Genomic DNA, 17,092 nt, shown 5'->3' on the forward strand with positions numbered 1-17,092 from the left:
ATCTACATAACTTTGTAAATCTCCCCAGATCATTTGCGTGACACAAACAAACACATAATCAATCATTTTTATTTAAAATGTTACTAGAAGCTAAATAAAATCTTTTTTCATTATTATTTTTTGTTTAAGTCCATTCTTTTTTTTTGTGCTTGTTTTATTTTTTTTCTAATCCTTTTCATACGCCACTTGCTATTTCTCCTTCATTTTCTCTCTTTTTGCTTTCTTGGAAACTTTCCACACGTCTTTAGTGCGGCTGCTTGCTTCTCAAGCAGAGAAAGCATGCATTCTGCTTACGTAAAATTATTAGTGTTCCCGGCTCATGAAATTGAAATCAACTCTGAAAGCAGAAAAGAACATTTGAGACAGCTAGATACATTAATCCTGTGTTATGCCAGGTCAGGATTTGATGGCCGTGTAATTCTTTTTAATTGTGATGATTAAGAAATAAGTCTAAGCAGAATAGCGATTTAAAGTCAGAGATTTAGATATATGCAACCAAGTAAATTAACACTGGAAAATGGTTGTTGCTAATTTAGTGCATCATTGAGCCTCACGTTTTCTGCACTGTGGGTTTCTGCTATGTAAATATTGCAATGTTGAGGCACAATCTGTCGCCACTTTGTGCCAGTAATACTTAAATTAGGAGTCGCCCGAAGGAAGGTTTTATGCCAGTTTTAGCATCGTCTGCTAATTATCTCTTAGTTTATTTGATATAATCTAGTTTGCTTCCCTTTATGAAAAACTAGGAGAATGCCATGTTTTAATGCACTACAATCCACATCATAGTGTATCTTACTTCATACCTTAAATCGTTAAACAGAAATTGCTAGTAAATGTGGATCATCATGCTGTGTATAGTAATTAGTTGCATATGGGGTCTGATTTCAAAAGAGAATGTACTCAAAAGACTATCCACTTGTACCAGATAACAATTTCGGTTTTCACAAGCTTAAATGTACTTTTTTTTTATTTTACAATTTTCTATCATTTCCGAAGAATCACAATTTAGACCACATCGGTAATTTCCTTTCGCACAATACGACAACTCTTTGTATCCACAGTAGTGGGTTTCTATGAAAATAGGAATACACTGCTGTATGCACTCCAGCTAGGCTGCCTGAGCTTGTGAAAGAGACTGGCTAAGTATGCCAATCAAGGCTATGTATTTAGCCCATATTGGTTGCCGGCGGACTGTCATGTAAGGAGCGCTCTTGGGGGCATAGGGGGCTATTATTAAGATATACCTGTCATTTACAGTATAATATTAAAAATCCCATAAAACATGCAAACCTGGATAGATTTCCGTATTCCCGAGATGTCTTTATCCAGGTAAATTGTCTCTGTGGTGTTTGGCATACAAAGCCCGGTGATCACAGGTCTGCGGTAAACGTCAATCGTTTGCTTTCCATATCAATCACTATGTTGTGTTTAAGGTGAAGATAAGACATTACAATGTTATTTTATATATTTTTCTCCATTGGACAACTAACCCTCACAGAGTAATAGTAGGCACTGTCCTATGTGTAAAGGTGACAAATATATATTTTTCTACAATATCATATCAGAAGAAAAAGATATGAAAAGGATACAAATAGACAAATAATTTGTTCAAACAATCAAAATTTTAAGGTATGTTTTGGAAAATTTCAGCAATTCTTCTAGAATCTGCAGCAACAGCTACAGCAGCAAATCGGCACCAATTTTAGTTCAGATTTTTCTCAATATTTCCCTCTGCAGATAGTTCTAAACATAATATGTATACTTGATTCTCACATCCTAGCTCTTTTAAGGCTTCATTGCCTGACCTTCTGCTGGTCTCTGTACAGACCAGCCTCCTGTAATGTTGTCCCATTTCATGCAACCGCTGCTGACAATTACAGGTTGCAGCGGTCACATGGGGTTGAATAGAGACCAGCAGAAAACCAGGCCAGGGCGCCACTGAAATGTCAGGGTAAGTGAAAATAGTTTTTTTTTTTTTTTCATATAGACGTTGCAGATTTTGCTGCAGATCTGAGCGTAATATGTCCCTAAATTCACAGTAAATGGGATTAGTTGCAGATTTTGACTTCCCTTTAAACTTAGTATGGAACATTACCAACAAATCTGCAACATAAATTCACATGGATTGAAAATCCGCAACGTTGGTCGGTTTCCGCCTGCATGGCATCTTGATTTCGTTATTCGTCATGCAGACGAGATTTGGGAAAATCCAGCTGAAAAGTTCCATAGTGTTTCCACCTTGTGTTACCATACCCTAAAACATGTGTCTAAACTTTTTTTTTCAATCTGACCCTAAGAGATAGAGAGAAAAAAGGGGAGCAGGCGCCGCACACGATCTAAGTGTAGTAAAAACTGTTTCTAAATTGCATTCTAAAATAGTTGCACTCACCAGAAACAGGCGAAATGAGGCATAAACAAGATCCCACAGGAATCCCGAGGAGGCGGACTGCAGCTCGACCAGCTGGGCTCACGGGAGGCTTCAGACAACCGTGGTGAAAGCAATCAATAGACGGAGAGATACCCAGATAGTTGTCGGCACTTCCGTCACAAGATTCTCATGGAAATCAAATATTATTGTTTATTTAGGAGTTACAGGATAAAACAATGCATTTCGACTCCAATATCCCCGAGTCTTCTTCAGGTTATTTAAAAAATATGTACAGTTAAGTCCATATATATTTGGACAGAGACAACATTTTTCTAATTTTGGTTATAGACATTACAACAATGAATTTTAAACAAAACAATTCAGACGCAGTTGAAGTTCAGACTTTCAGCTTTCATTTGAGGGTATCCACATAAAAAATTGGATGAAGGGTTTAGGAGTTTCAGCTCCTTAACATGTGCCACCCTGTTTTTAAAGGGACCAAAAGTAATTGGACAGATTATATAATTTTAAATAAAATGTTCATTTCTAGTACTTGGCTGAAAACCCTTTGTTGGCAATGAGTGCCTGAAGTCTTGAACTCATGGACATCACCAGCCGCTGTGTTTCCTCCATTTTGTTGCTCTGCCAGGCCTTCACTGCGGTGGTTTTCAGTTACACTGTCCAAATATATATGGAATTAACTGTATATCATATATAAAAAGTGTACCACATTTGCTTTATATATACCTTGCTTCACAAGAAACCAAAGGATCAATAGACTGAGAAATTCCCAGATAGTCGTCGGCGCTTCCGTCAACAACATTTAACCTGCGAAAGTACTTTTGTAATTTATGTAGTCATCTGTTCATGTGGCCTGCAATATGTCGGCCGTACGACCCAAAGGCTAAGGCTGCCGTCACACTAGCAGTATTTGGTCAGTATTTTACATCAGTATTTGTAAGCCAAAACCAGGAACAAATAGAGGAAAAGTATAATAGAAACATATGCACCACTTCTGTATTTATCACCCACTCCTGGTTTTGGCTTACAAATACTGAGGTAAAATACTGACCAAATACTGCTAGTGTGACGGCAGCCTTAGAGCTAGAATGAATGGTCATCGCCATAATACTAAAATTGGTTTTGTCCAACACAGTTTATCTAGACATTTATTCATTAAACATCAAAAAACATTTAATATCACTGTCATTCTTGTAAAATCCATCCCTGAAAATGTATTGAATCACAATCAAGTGCTGAATAGGAAAGAATCTTTTTGGATTTACCAACTCCAGACTTTATTTCCCAATGGTCTGAATGATGTGGTTGAAAATGTTTGATTAATAATGCCGACTGGATCATACATTGTTGTTGAATTTTAGGGAAAAAAGGAAATAAAAAAAGGAAAAAAATTTTTTTTTTATTTTTTGGAATTTTTTTTTTTAAATGGACGATTAGCCTCCTTTTCATTTGGTTGGGTGTGGCTATAGAGCTCCCTCAACATTCTGCTCCTTTGGTTTCTTGTAAAGCAAGGTATATATATAAAGCGAATGTGGTACACTTTTTTATATATGATATACATATTTTTTAAATAACCTGAAGAAAACTCTGGGATGTTGGAGTCGAATGGCATTGTTTTATCCTGTAACTCCTAAATAAGTATATTTGATTTCCACGAGAACCTTGTGACGGAAGCGCTGACAACTATCTGGGTATTTCTCTGTCTATTGATTTTTTTTTATTTTTCTAAGGGGTTGTCATTTAAAAAAAAATGTCACATGATGGTCTGCAAATATGAATAACCATACCTAGCAGACCACTGCAGTTACTCAATATTAGTGCCAATATCTCCGCCAGTCTCCTTGCTTCTGCATCCAAAGTCAACACTGCAGGCACAGATTGGCTGCAGCGCCACATGCCATCCAAAATGAAGGGAAAAGCAAGATGTCAGGATCTTCCAACACGTGACAGAATAAAGAGACCGGCAGCAGAAATAGTAGTAGTATCAAGGGACAGTGATAGTGTGGTTGGTGAGTAATTTTTTTATTTTCATCCTTCCATAGGCCTATTAGAAAAGATGTGAGGTCAACCACTTTGAGCAACTTTGCAAAGTGTCTTGATTTGTTTCCCTGGCTACTGCAAAGAGATGATGTATGCAGTCTGACCTGGGATTTATGTGCTTAGTCCTTCACTTCTAACTTCACTCTATGGACGTACATTAGAAAGAACACAGACAGAAAAGAGCAACACATGGCTGCAGAATTAAAAAATATATATATTTTTAGGCATGGATGTTTTTAAGATGACCATCAGTCATATAATCAACTTCAGTCATCAGTGGATCCAACATTGGCTGCTCCAGATGTCTGCAGCAGCCGTGGAAATGATGTCTGTACTATCTGGATTTTACCGCTGAAGCCTGTGGTTAGCTGCAGCAGTCAGCTGACTAAATAGTGTGCCATCTGATGTGCGCTTGTATTTGCTCACTGCTGCAGACAATCACAGGTGTCAGTGGTCCTGTTGATATGCGTACAGTGCTGAGAACATTTTTGGAGCTGGCCTAGCCCTCCAAAGATGGTTGTGCTGGATCCACTGGGGTGACGGAAGGTAAGTAGGCCTCTGTTTGATATTTTGACAACATCCCTTTCTACAAAAAAAAATGTCAATGTCGAACAATCAATTTAAACATGGAAACATAGTAGCAAAGAAGACACCTAGACAAATGATAAGAAAAATCACTTCATCTAGTTTAGAAAGATAAAAGTTATGGAAAAAAGGGACAAGTCCTTTAAAAATATTTCTTAAATACTGTTAGTGTATTATGGTGAGCTAAGATAAGCATGTACTGGATTAACAGGTCTCTCCTGTCTCTTAGTAATGTGGCCCAAGTGTAGCGCTAACCACTGAGACCCTCTTGCTTTGCTTTGTGTTTGGCAATCTTAGAAATTAAGATCTATTTATACAATCTAGCTCCAATGTTTTTATTTGGATTGTGTATATTTTCTTAACAGACTTTAAGTTTTTAGTGTGAATTCATGGAAATAGTGAAAATATAGGGTGAACATTATTAATTACTTTTTTTCTGTTCAAATAATTTTTATTAATCATTTTGAAATTTTTATGTTGCAAAACTTTTTGTAAATTCACGCAGGGTAAGATTGCGTATAAAGTATAGATTATAACATATTATAACATATATAGTTTGACATGTATAAACATTGTAAGTTTGATTTCATGTATATAAAAACAATACGTCTTTTTTAGAATATTAAGTTATATATTGATTTTAGGAGGGAGGGAGGGAGGGAGGGGGAGGATAGGGGATAGATGTTATCCCAGTGAGACCATTTCTTTGAAAATTTGGGTAGTTGGTTATTTAACATTGCAAATTTCATTTCGTAAGACCTATGTAATGTGATTTTCTCTGTAATATCATTAATTACTTTTTTTCAAAAAATCCACGTGTGAATGAAATGTTAGAAATCTCATTCATTTTACTGTTACTTTAAAATTCTGCATGAAAAAAGTGAGAAAAAGCTAACTGTGAACAAATCCTTAGAACGTTTAGGAGTCCAACCAGAAAAGCCTAAAACAGCAATATTTTACACTTGAAAGTGGAGTGCCGTCTCTCAAAGCTGAGATGGATCTAATTGGCTTTGACCTTGTCAAAGCAGTACATGATTGGTGGTCTCTGCTAACAGCCATCCATATGTCACACATTTTGGCATTGTATGCCTTATACTCCTTTCATTATTATCTTTATTATTACTACTAAGTGCCAAGTTGATTTGGCAACCATATGAATATTTTTTTTCAGAATGTCTTGGTGTCTGCTTGGTCTTCAGGCTCCTCCATCTGTAGCTCTTCCTCCTCGCATATAGAGTGTCTGGGAAACTCGGGCTCTTGCACAATATCTTTGTATTGCCTTCTTTGCATGTTTTTGGTGCTTTTTTTTAAGTTTTATTTTTCTTATGATCACTTTGTTTTTTTGATTTCTTTAAGTCAAAATCTTAATGAAGTTTGAAGACAGCAAAATGTAGAGCAAAATATTTGATTGCAGGGATGAAATTGACCTCAAATGAAAATCTTGAATTATTTTTTTTCTGAAGTTTAGAAAATCAATTAGGCAGATACCAACTATATTTCAAGCTGTAAATGGTCAAAGTCATAGTCCAATATACGCCATTAGATTTTTTTTTAATTAAGTATAGAAGCTACTGTGATAGTGGATGCTGTAGGGTTAATAAGAGAATGACAGGTGTATTGTACTGAGTCTAAATAAGTAGCCGTTCATGGAGACAACAGCAAATTTGAGCGTGTTCTATGTATTGGAAAACCCAGTATGCAATGCTAGTCATTAATATAATCATTTTTCATCCAATGATTGTTAGGCAGTGAGCTGCAATACACATAAAATGAAAGGCAGATGGCCCACAGATAACCTCTTATATGGCTGATTGTTTGTGTGACGTATATTATACAGCGTCTTCTGTTATAATTAAATGGCCCGTACGCTCACAAGCTTTTAGGAGAATTAGAGATGTACCAAGGAATAACAAAAAATAATAATAATCAAATGATTTACATACAAACATATTGACATGTTCTGTTATTCGTGGAAGCCTTTTTTGGAAAAGTGACAACTTGAAGTGGAGCCATATTGATTGTCACTTTTGAATGAGCTTCTTATAATTTGCTATTGATTGATTGACTGTACTGACAAAATGACAGTTTTAGGCCACGTTCACACATTCAGTATTAGGTCAGTATTTTACGTCAGTATTTGGCTGCCGTCACACTATCAGTATTTGGTCAGTATTTTACATCAGTATTTGTAAGCCAAAACCAGGAGTGGAACAAATAGAGGAAAAGTATAATAGAAACATATGCACCACTTCTGTATTTATCACCCACTCCTGGTTTTAGCTTACAAATACTGATGTAAATCCCTGACCAAATACTGAACGTGTGAACATGGTCTTAACAACAAAAAAGTTAAATTGAAAGTGACAACCAATATGGCTTCACTTCCCATTGTTACTTGCTAAAGGTGACTTTTCCTGCTGACTGAAATAAATGCAGACTTTTTGTAAATTAAACAGATAACACGTGAGTTTTGAAGCAAAAAATAAATACATTTTATTTTACAGATAATAAAAAAGGCTACAAAGCCATAAAATGGCAACAGTTCATTAGTAGCAGTGCAGTACTGTGGAGTAAGAACAATGGGCGTTTTACATAAAAAATGTCATTAGTAATTTAATCAGTGATTTAATCAGTAATATTTAAACCCGACCCATATATACACAACAAGATCAGTCTTATCAATAATAAGGTGCACTATGCTAGGTGACCAAGAAACCTATGCCCTGACGCGCGTTTCACTTAATCCCTCTTGCTTCCTCAGGGATTAATCAATTAATTATTTTGAGTTGCTAATGGTGATTTTTGCGAGAATCAGAGAGGCTTCATTAACTTGTTGTCGACCTTAACACTATCATGTACCTAGTGAGTTTGATATATAAAATGTCTCTGTAAGTAAAATAAAAAGTCATAACTAGCAAAGTTTGGCACCAAATAAGACATTTTATTTTTTTCATTATTTTTTCATTATTTTTGCAAATCATTTTTTAATATAGTTTTAAATAAACAAGGAAGAAATAGTGTTAAGATGAAATGTACCAGGCAACTTTTTTATTTCCCAATTCATGTTTATTTCTATGACGCTATTTTGAAGTTGTATTACTTCATAAGGGGGAATAATAATAAACAGCAATTCTGCCATCATTTCTTTATGCTATGTATTGTTTCACCGTGTGCCTTTCTGGAGAGATTTGTTTTTACCGAAAAAGCCAGTAAATGGAATAAATGCCCTGGATCAGAGTTCTGTAGAGATTCAAAAATACCTTTGATGCCGGCAAGTAGTACTGGGATACTGAACAGCCGCATGTGGGTGAACATGCTCGGTGTATGTGCCAGGAAAGGGTCCAGTACATAAGCTGAAAATATCCATAGGCCCCTTTCACCCATTGTAAGCCAAAAGTGTTCTTTTGGCCACTAACAGGATGGCACATGCTGATATGTTTTTACTGTATAGGGAAGACGGTTTTTGTGTTTCTTATATTTAGCTGAATTGAGTAGTAATTCATAAAATAGCTGCAATGGCCAAGAATATCAGCGAGCTGCTCCCCACAACTTTTATTGTTGATCACCCTCAAAATCCTCTCAAAAAACCTTGGCAACTGAAAAAAATATTTTTTTTGTACACCTGTGTAATGATTCTGTCTGTAACGCTCATTTAAAGGAGTATATCCATCTCCAATATTCTATTTTAATATGTAGTAGGTGTAATACCTACACCTAAAATACCTAAAATAAAAATACCTCCAATTAGAAATATAGTATAGTTCTTCTGATTCGCCATGTCGTTTACCACATGTGCAGAGGATTGCAGTAGCTTGGGATTCTATGGTTGTAGCCAGTCATATAGTGACAGTTAGTTGGTTAGCTGTTAGTGGCTGTAACCATGGATACCTACGCTACGGCAATGTCCTACACATGGGGTAAGCGACATAGCAAATCAGAAGAACTGTACTACATTTCTAATTGGAGGCATTTGCTAATATTATTATTATTACATCTATTACATATTTCCTTGGAAAAAGGAATTTTTCTTTAAGTCTGCTCTAATTTGTACTAAGTTGGACTACAAGCTCTCCTTGAGGTTGCCAATATTTTTCTGGCTTATTCATATGCCTTTGTCTCCTTTTTATGTAAAGCATTTTATAGTTTCTAGGGAAAAACATTATAGATCCAGAATTTAGACTATGAACTGTTTTCTGTGCAACAGTAGTTTTTAGTGTATTAAAAAAGCACATTCTTTTTCCATTGTACTAGCAAGTAATCTAATCTAGCCTGCTCAGAATGTATCTAGGTCATCATTTCATCATTTGATTCTTTTCTGGCTACATTTTAGAGTGAATAGTTTTTCTAGCCAAAATATGTATTAGCTACTGTGCACACCTGCGTTCTCCCAGTAGGATGCTTGATGCTTGCTGAAAGAGAATTTGGGAGATGGAGCTTTATAATATAGAGTGCTGTGCACATTCTCATCCTGGGTAATTGCATTTGAGTCAAGTTTAATTTTTGATATTCTTTAAGTATTTTTGGAGGAAAGTTGCTACTTATTTGAGTACACATGAAAACTAAAGTCACGTTATTGTGTGAGCGACTAATATTTTCTTTTATTATTACACATTTTCTCTCCATAAAATCATCTGAGCTGATCAATTCCATAGTTCAGTGAAATGACAAATGGACAATTTTGACATTCCCTTGGATGGCCAAATAAAACAAAATACTTGATCAAACACATTTCTGCAGGCTCGAGTACAGCCTGTTTCTGTGGATGGAAAGTTATTGCATAAATTTCGTAATAGACTCTAGTCCATATTTCACTTACTGCCCAGGAATGGTTTTCCTTGTACGTTTTTCTCTTAGGCCTCTTTCACACTTCCGTCTTTCAGCTCCCGTCACAATCCGTCGTTTTTTGAGAAAGAAAAAATTAGCAGGATCCTGCATTTTCTCATAGACTTGTATTAGCGTTGGATTGTGATGGATGGTCATCCGTTTCATCCGTCTTTCACTGGATCCTGCATTAAAAAAACGGTCCGTCGGGCAGAGAAAACGTTCAGAGGGACGTTTTTTCTGCACATCGGAAAATCGGTCAGCGACGCATCCTGCGCTGCCTGTGAAAAGCGAGCATGCGTGGAAGAATTTCCCGTCAGAGAAATTCTCTCTCGCTCTCTCTCTTTCTCTTTTTACTATTGATGCTGCCTATGCAGCATCAATGGTAACAAGATATAATGTTAAAAATACTAAAAAAAATAAAAAATCGTAATATTCTCACCTACCGGCGTTCCCGCGCAGTGTCACCGATGCTCCCGGCAGCTATCGATACTTCCTAGTAATACATTGCGAAATGTCGCGAGAAGTCGAGGTGTCGCGAGACATTGACTTCTCGCGAGATTTCGCAATGTATTACTAGGAAGTAACGCTAGCTGCCGGGAGCATCGGTAACGCTGTGCGGGAACACCGGTAGGTGAGAATACTGCGATTTTTTTTAACCTTGTTTGTGTTGTGTATGCGTTTACCGCTGCGAAGATGCATACACAACAGGTGCACATAGGCTCGAGGGGTCCGTCAGAAAGACAGGCCCAGTGCACACGTTTTCCACAATCTGCACAGGATCCGTCATTTCAACGTCTTGACGGATCCTGTGCAGATTTGGAAGACGGAAGTGTGAAAGAAGCCTTAGCTACTCTTTGAGTCGTGGTGGACATATGATACAAAGTATCGCTCTCACTCTGAAGGGCAGAGGAGGAGAATCTATAAGGCCACGCGCTCACACTGAGGGTTTGGTGAGTTTTTACATCAGTATTTGTAAGTCCTAATCAGGAATGGAACAATCAGAGGAAAAGTTTAATAGAAACACGTCACCACTTCTGCATTTATCACCCACTCCTGGTTTTGGCTTACAAATACTGAATTAAAATACTGACCAAATACTGAATGTGTGAACGTGGTCTTAATCAGTTTTTAATTGTATAGCAAGTTTTTTGTTTATTTTTTATTTACCGAAACATATAGTAGAACATAAGTAACCGTAACCATGATACCCCCTATCATTTGTAGAAAGTGGACCCGAGCAATGTTCCTTTTCAGCAGGATGATCCCAAACGCATCAGATAAATATTGCTTAAAAGATTTGAGCCATTGAACGGCCAGACACACAGAACCGCACATTGTCCTGGTGAATCCATTTTAAAACAAGGAGTTGCTTATGCAATAAAAATCAAATACCGTAACTAAACAACGCCACTAATCTGTGTAGGTAAGTGGGAGACATTCAGATAGCTGAACTGGGTAAAGTAGCAATAGGGCGCATGCTGTACTTGGCAGGTAAACTAATAGCACAACATTGGTTAGTTACTAAGAGCTCAACAAAAAAAGGAAGATATCAACACAATAAATAGGCTTGGTTTTTTTTAAATATGGAAAAGGGGTATACAAGAAAAGAGGGACTATCAATGAATTTGAACAAAATGGCTCCATGGATTGATGAGTCAGCACTAGCGTCTAGGGAACTGGTGAGATATAGATTGGGATGGATAAGAAGAAAGATTCTTAGGTATCGGTACTATGCATCAGGTGTAATAAGTTTTGTATATATTGCAATGACACTCAAAGAAAGATGTTTCTTTGTTAGGTTTTATCAGTAAGGCGACAATTGTTTGTGTTGTTCTTTCCTCCTTCCATCCTTTTCCCATCCTATATATATATATTTTAATATTATTCTGTACAGTTTTGATAATGTATTATTTAAAAAAAACTGTTGCAAAATTTCACTAAAAAAGTTTATTGAAAAAAAAAAAATCAAATACCTTAACTGGTGTAAAATAAAAAATAAACCAATGTATCATTTCAGATACACCGTACCCCAAACTATCCTGGTCAGTCGGTTTTCAAACAGTTGCTCAAAAAACAAAAATTATAAAAGTGACTAATTTCAGGTTTTAATAACTTATATGTACGCAAATATCTAAAAGTGCACATTTTACAGGACTGGTACCCTAATATAGATGACCACCAATACAGCATACAGTTCAATATTCGTAGTTCTAAGACATTTTATCTCCCGTATCACCTAAAGATTAGCTAAATGCATAGGATATGGTTACCTTCACCATGTAATCAGTAACCCCTGTGCATTAAAGGGGTTGTTCACTATCAAGACAAACCCTTCTTGATCTAAATGTTTGGCCCCCATAAAATAATAAAGCCTATACTAACCTCCCATGCTGCCACCGTTCCCGTGGTATTGGCAGTCACTCTCCCCGGGGCTCTCTTGTGGTGTTGTGACAAGTGATGCCGGCAACCAATCAGCGCTGGCGTCAATGTCCCCGCCTTCGGACAAATCAATCATGAAGAGGAAGTCCTGGCTGCTGTTGATCTCATACTAAGGCCGGAGTCACACTAGACTGTAATACGGACGAGTGCAATGCGATAAAAAATCGCATAGCACTCAGCCCAATGTTAATCTATGGGGCAGCTACTATTATCCGTGTTCTCGGCCGTATTCAGGATCCGAGTGAAATCGCAGCATACTGCGATTGTCAGCGTATCTCGGCCGAGAATCGCCAATGCAAGTCTATGGGTGGGAGAAAAAAAACGGATTACACATGGACCATCAGTGTGACTTGCAAGAAATACGCACCGGTGTTCTATAGAAAAGCCGGCAATTCAGTGCGGTGTACAGTAAAATCACACTGACATGTTAGAATAGAACAGATAAAATTAATGTCTACACATAGTATAGGTATATATATATATATATATATATATATATACACTCACCGGCCACTTTATTAGGTACACCATGCTAGTAACGGGTTGGACCCCCTTTTGCCTTCAGAACTGCCTCAATTCTTCGTGGCATAGATTCAACAAGGTGCTGGAAGCATTCCTCAGAGATTTTGGTCCATATTGACATGATGGCATCACACAGTTGCCGCAGATTTGTCGGCTGCACATCCCAAAGATGCTCCATACAAGGCAGGATGGATCCATGCTTTCATGTTGTTTACGCCAAATTCTGACCCTACCATCCGAATGTCGCAGCAGAAATCGAGACTCATCAGACCAAGCAACGTTTTTCCAATCTTCTACTGTCCAATTTCGATGAGCTTGTACAAATTGTAGCCTCAGTTTCCTGTTCTTAGCTGAAAGGAGTGGTACCCGGTGTGGTCTTCTGCTGCTGTAGCCCATCTGCCTCAAAGTTCGACGCACTGTGCGTTCAGAGATGCTCTTAGGCCTACCTTGGTTGTAACGGATGGCGATTTGAATCACTGTTGCCTTTCTATCAGCTCGAACCAGTCTGCCCATTCTCCTCTGACCTCTGGCATCAACAAGGCATTTCCGCCCACAGAACTGCCGCTCACTGGATTTTTTTTCTTTTTCGGACCATTCTCTGTAAACCCTAGAGATGGTTGTGCGTGAAAATCCCAGTAGATCAGCAGTTTCTGAAATACTCAGACCAGCCCTTCTGGCACCAACAACCATGCCACGTTCAAAGGCACTCAAATCACCTTTCTTCCCCATACTGATGCTCGGTTTGAACTGCAGGAGATTGTCTTGACCATGTCTACATGCCTAAATGCACTGAGTTGCCGCCATGTGATTGGCTGATTAGAAATTAAGTGTTAACAAGAAGTTGGACAGGTGTACCTAATAAAGTGGCCGGTGAGTGTATATATGTCATTGAGACACACACATATATATATATATATATATACTGTATATACTCGAGTATAGGCCGAGATTTTCAGCCCATTTTTTGGGGCTGAAAGTCCCCCTCTCGGTTTATACACGAGTCATACCCAGGGGTCGGCAGGGGAGGGGGAGCTGTCTAATTATACTCACCTGCTCCTGGCGCGGTCCCTGCAGGTCCCTGGCTTCCCGATGCCCCAGCTTCTTCCTGTACTGAGCGGTCACATGGTATCGCTCATTACAGTAATGAATATGCAGCTCCACCTCCCATAGGGGTGGAGCCGCATATTCATTACTGTAATGAGCAGTAACGGTGACCGCTCAATACAGGAAGAAGCTGCCGGGAAGCCAGGGACCTGCAGGGACCGCGCTAGGAGCAGGTGAGTATAACGGGGAGGAGAGCGCTGCACTGCGCGATATTCACCTGCTCCTCGTTCCGGGTGCCGCTCCCTCTTCAGCGTCTTCTGCAGTGACGCTCAGGTCAGAGGGCACGATGACGTGGTTAGTGCGCGCCCTCTGCCTGAACGTCAGTGCAGAAGATGCTGAAGATGGAGCAGCGCCGGAACGAAGTCAGGTGAATATTGAAAGTGCCGGGGGCCTGAGCGACAGAGAGGTGAGTATGTTATTTTTTTTTTTTATCGCAGCAACAGCAAATGGGGCAAGTGTCTTTATAGGGCCATAACGTTTGTGCAGCATTGTATGGGACAAATGTCTGTATGGAGTATCTTATGGGGCCATAACGTTTGTGCAGCTCTATATGGGGCAAATATCTTCATGGACCATCTTATGGGGCCATAATCAAGGTTTGTGCAGCACTGTATGGGGCAATTATTTTAAGGAGCATCTTATGGGGCCATAATCAACATTTGTGCAGCATTATATTGGGCAAATGTGTCTATGGAGCATCTTATGGGGCCATTATTAACCTTTATGCAGGATTATATGGGGCATATTTTAATATGGAGCATCTTATGGGGCCCGTCATAAACTTTATGGAGCATTATATGGGGCTCCTGATTCAATATGGATATTCAAAAACACTTAACCTACTGATGTTGCAATTAATTTTACTTTTATTGGTATCTATTTTTAATTTTGACATTTACCGGTAGCTGCTGCATTTCCCACCCTAGGGTTATACTCGAGTCATTAACTTTTCCCAGTTTTTTGTGGCAAAATTAGGGGGGTCGGCTTATACTCGGGTTGGCTTATACTCGAGTGTATATGGTATATATATTTCATACAGAGCTAGATAGCAGAAAAGCCGGTAATTCAATTGCCGGCTTTTGCTATCTCCTTCCCAAACCCTGGACAGGATATGAGACATGGTTTACATACAGTAAACCATTTCATATCCCTTATTTTTTTTACATATTCCTCACTACTAATGTTAGAAGTGTCTGTGTGCTAAATTTGGGGGCTCTAGCTGTTAAAATAAAGGGTTAAATCATGGAAAAAACTGGCGCGGGCTCCCGTGCAATTTTCTCCGCCAGCGTGGGAAAGCCAGTGACTGAGGGCAGATATTAATAGCCTAGACCATGGTTATTGCCCCCCCGGCTAAAAACATCTGCCCCCAGCCACCCCAGAAAAGGCACATCTGTAAGATGCACATATTCTGGCACTTGGCCACTCTCTTCCCATTCCCGTGTAGCGGTGGCATATGGGGTAATAAATAATAAATAAAGGGTTAATGTCACCTTGCTATTGTAAGGTGACATTAACCCCTTTCTGCCATTGGACATACTATTCCGTCCATGTCGGGTGGGCCCTACTTCCCAAGGACGGAATAGTACGTCCAGCACGATCGGCCGCGCTCACGGCCGGGTGTCAGCTGCCTATCGCAGCTGACATCCGGCACTATGTGCCAGGAGCGGTCACGGACCGCCCCGGCACATTAACCCCCGGCACACAGCGATCAAACATGATCGCGGTGTGCCGGCGGTACAGAGAAGCATCGCGCAGGGAGGGGGCTCCCTGCGTGCTTCCCTGAGACCCCCGCAGCAACGCGATGTGATCGCGTTGCTCCGAGGGTCTCCTACCTCCTTCCTCGCTGCAGGTCCCGGATCCATGATGGCCGCGGCATCCGGGTCCTGCAGGGAGGGAGGTGGCTTACCGAGTGCCTGTTTAGAGCAGGCGCTGGTAAGCCTTCTTTGCTCTAAGTCAGATCGGTGATCTGACAGAGTGCTATGCAAACTGTCAGATCACCGATCTGTGATGTCCCCCCCGGGACAAAGTAAAAAAGTAAAATAAAAATGGCCCATGTGTAAAAAAAACAAAAAATAAATAAATAAATAAAAAAAAAAAATTATTCCCATAAATACATTTCTTTATCTAAATTAAAAAAAAATCAAACAATAAAAGTACACATATTTAGTATCGTCGCGTCCGTAACGACCCCACCTATAAAACTATATCACTAGTTAACCCCTTCAGTGAACACCGTAAAAAAAAAAAAAAAACGAGGCAAAAAACGCTTTATTCTCATACTGCCAAACAAAAAGTGGAATAACACGCGATCAAAAAGACGGATATAAATAACCATGGAACCGCTGAAAACGTCATCTTGTCCCGCAAAAAACGAGCCGCCATACACCATCATCAGCGAAAAAATAAAAAAGTTATAGTCCTCAGAATAAAGCGATGCCAAAATAATTATTTTTTCTATAAAATAGCTTTTATCGTATAAAAGCGCCAAAACATAAAAAAATGATATAAATGAGGTATCACTGTAATCGTACTGACCCGAAGAATAAAACTGCCTTATCAATTTTACCAAACGCGGAACGGTATAAACACCTCCCCCAAAAGAAATTAATGAATAGCTGGTTTTTGGTCATTCTGCCTCACAAAAATCATAATAAAAAGTGATCAAAAAATCTCCCGTGCCCGAAAATGTTACCAATAAAAACGTCAACTCGTCCCGCAAAAAACAAGACCTCACATGACTCTGTGGACTTAAATATGGAAAAATTATAGCTCTCAAAATGTGGTAACGCAAAAAATATTTTTTGCAATAAAAAGCGTCTTTCAGTGTGTGACGGCTGCCAATCATAAAAATCCGCTAAAAAACCCGCTATAAAAGTAAATCAAACCCCCCTTCATCAGCCGCTTAGTTAGGGAAAAATTAAAAAATTTAAAAAATGTATTTATTTCCATTTTCCCATTAGGGTTAGGGTTAGGGCTAGGGTTAGGGCTAGGGTTAGGGCTGGGGTTAGGGTTAGGGCTAGGGTTAGTGTTAGGGCTAGGGTTAGGGCTATGGTTAGGGTTAGGGCTAGGGTTAGGGTTGGGGCTAGGGTTGGGGCTAGGGTTAAGGCTACATTTAGGGTTGGGGCTAAAGTTAGGGTTGGGGCTAAAGTTAGGGTTTGGGTTTGGATTACATTTACGGTTGGGAATAGG

The 17,092-nt window shown here is 39.0% G+C and overlaps 1 protein-coding gene and 1 long non-coding RNA gene across 2 annotated transcripts in view; one reads left to right on the forward strand and one right to left on the reverse strand.

Annotated features, from left to right (window-relative positions):
* Positions 1-17,092, forward strand: part of CLYBL (citramalyl-CoA lyase) — a 581,768-nt gene that overhangs the window by 527,121 nt on the left and 37,555 nt on the right.
* On the reverse strand, positions 24-9,904 carry LOC143818366 (uncharacterized). Its single transcript, XR_013224489.1, has 3 exons — positions 9,831-9,904; positions 1,291-1,417; positions 24-337 (listed from the first exon to the last, which is right to left on the reverse strand). It is a non-coding gene; the product is annotated as an uncharacterized LOC143818366 (long non-coding RNA).

The sequence above is a fragment of the Ranitomeya variabilis genome, chromosome 3, assembly GCF_051348905.1.
Source record: "Ranitomeya variabilis isolate aRanVar5 chromosome 3, aRanVar5.hap1, whole genome shotgun sequence".
NCBI lineage: Eukaryota > Metazoa > Chordata > Amphibia > Anura > Dendrobatidae > Ranitomeya > Ranitomeya variabilis.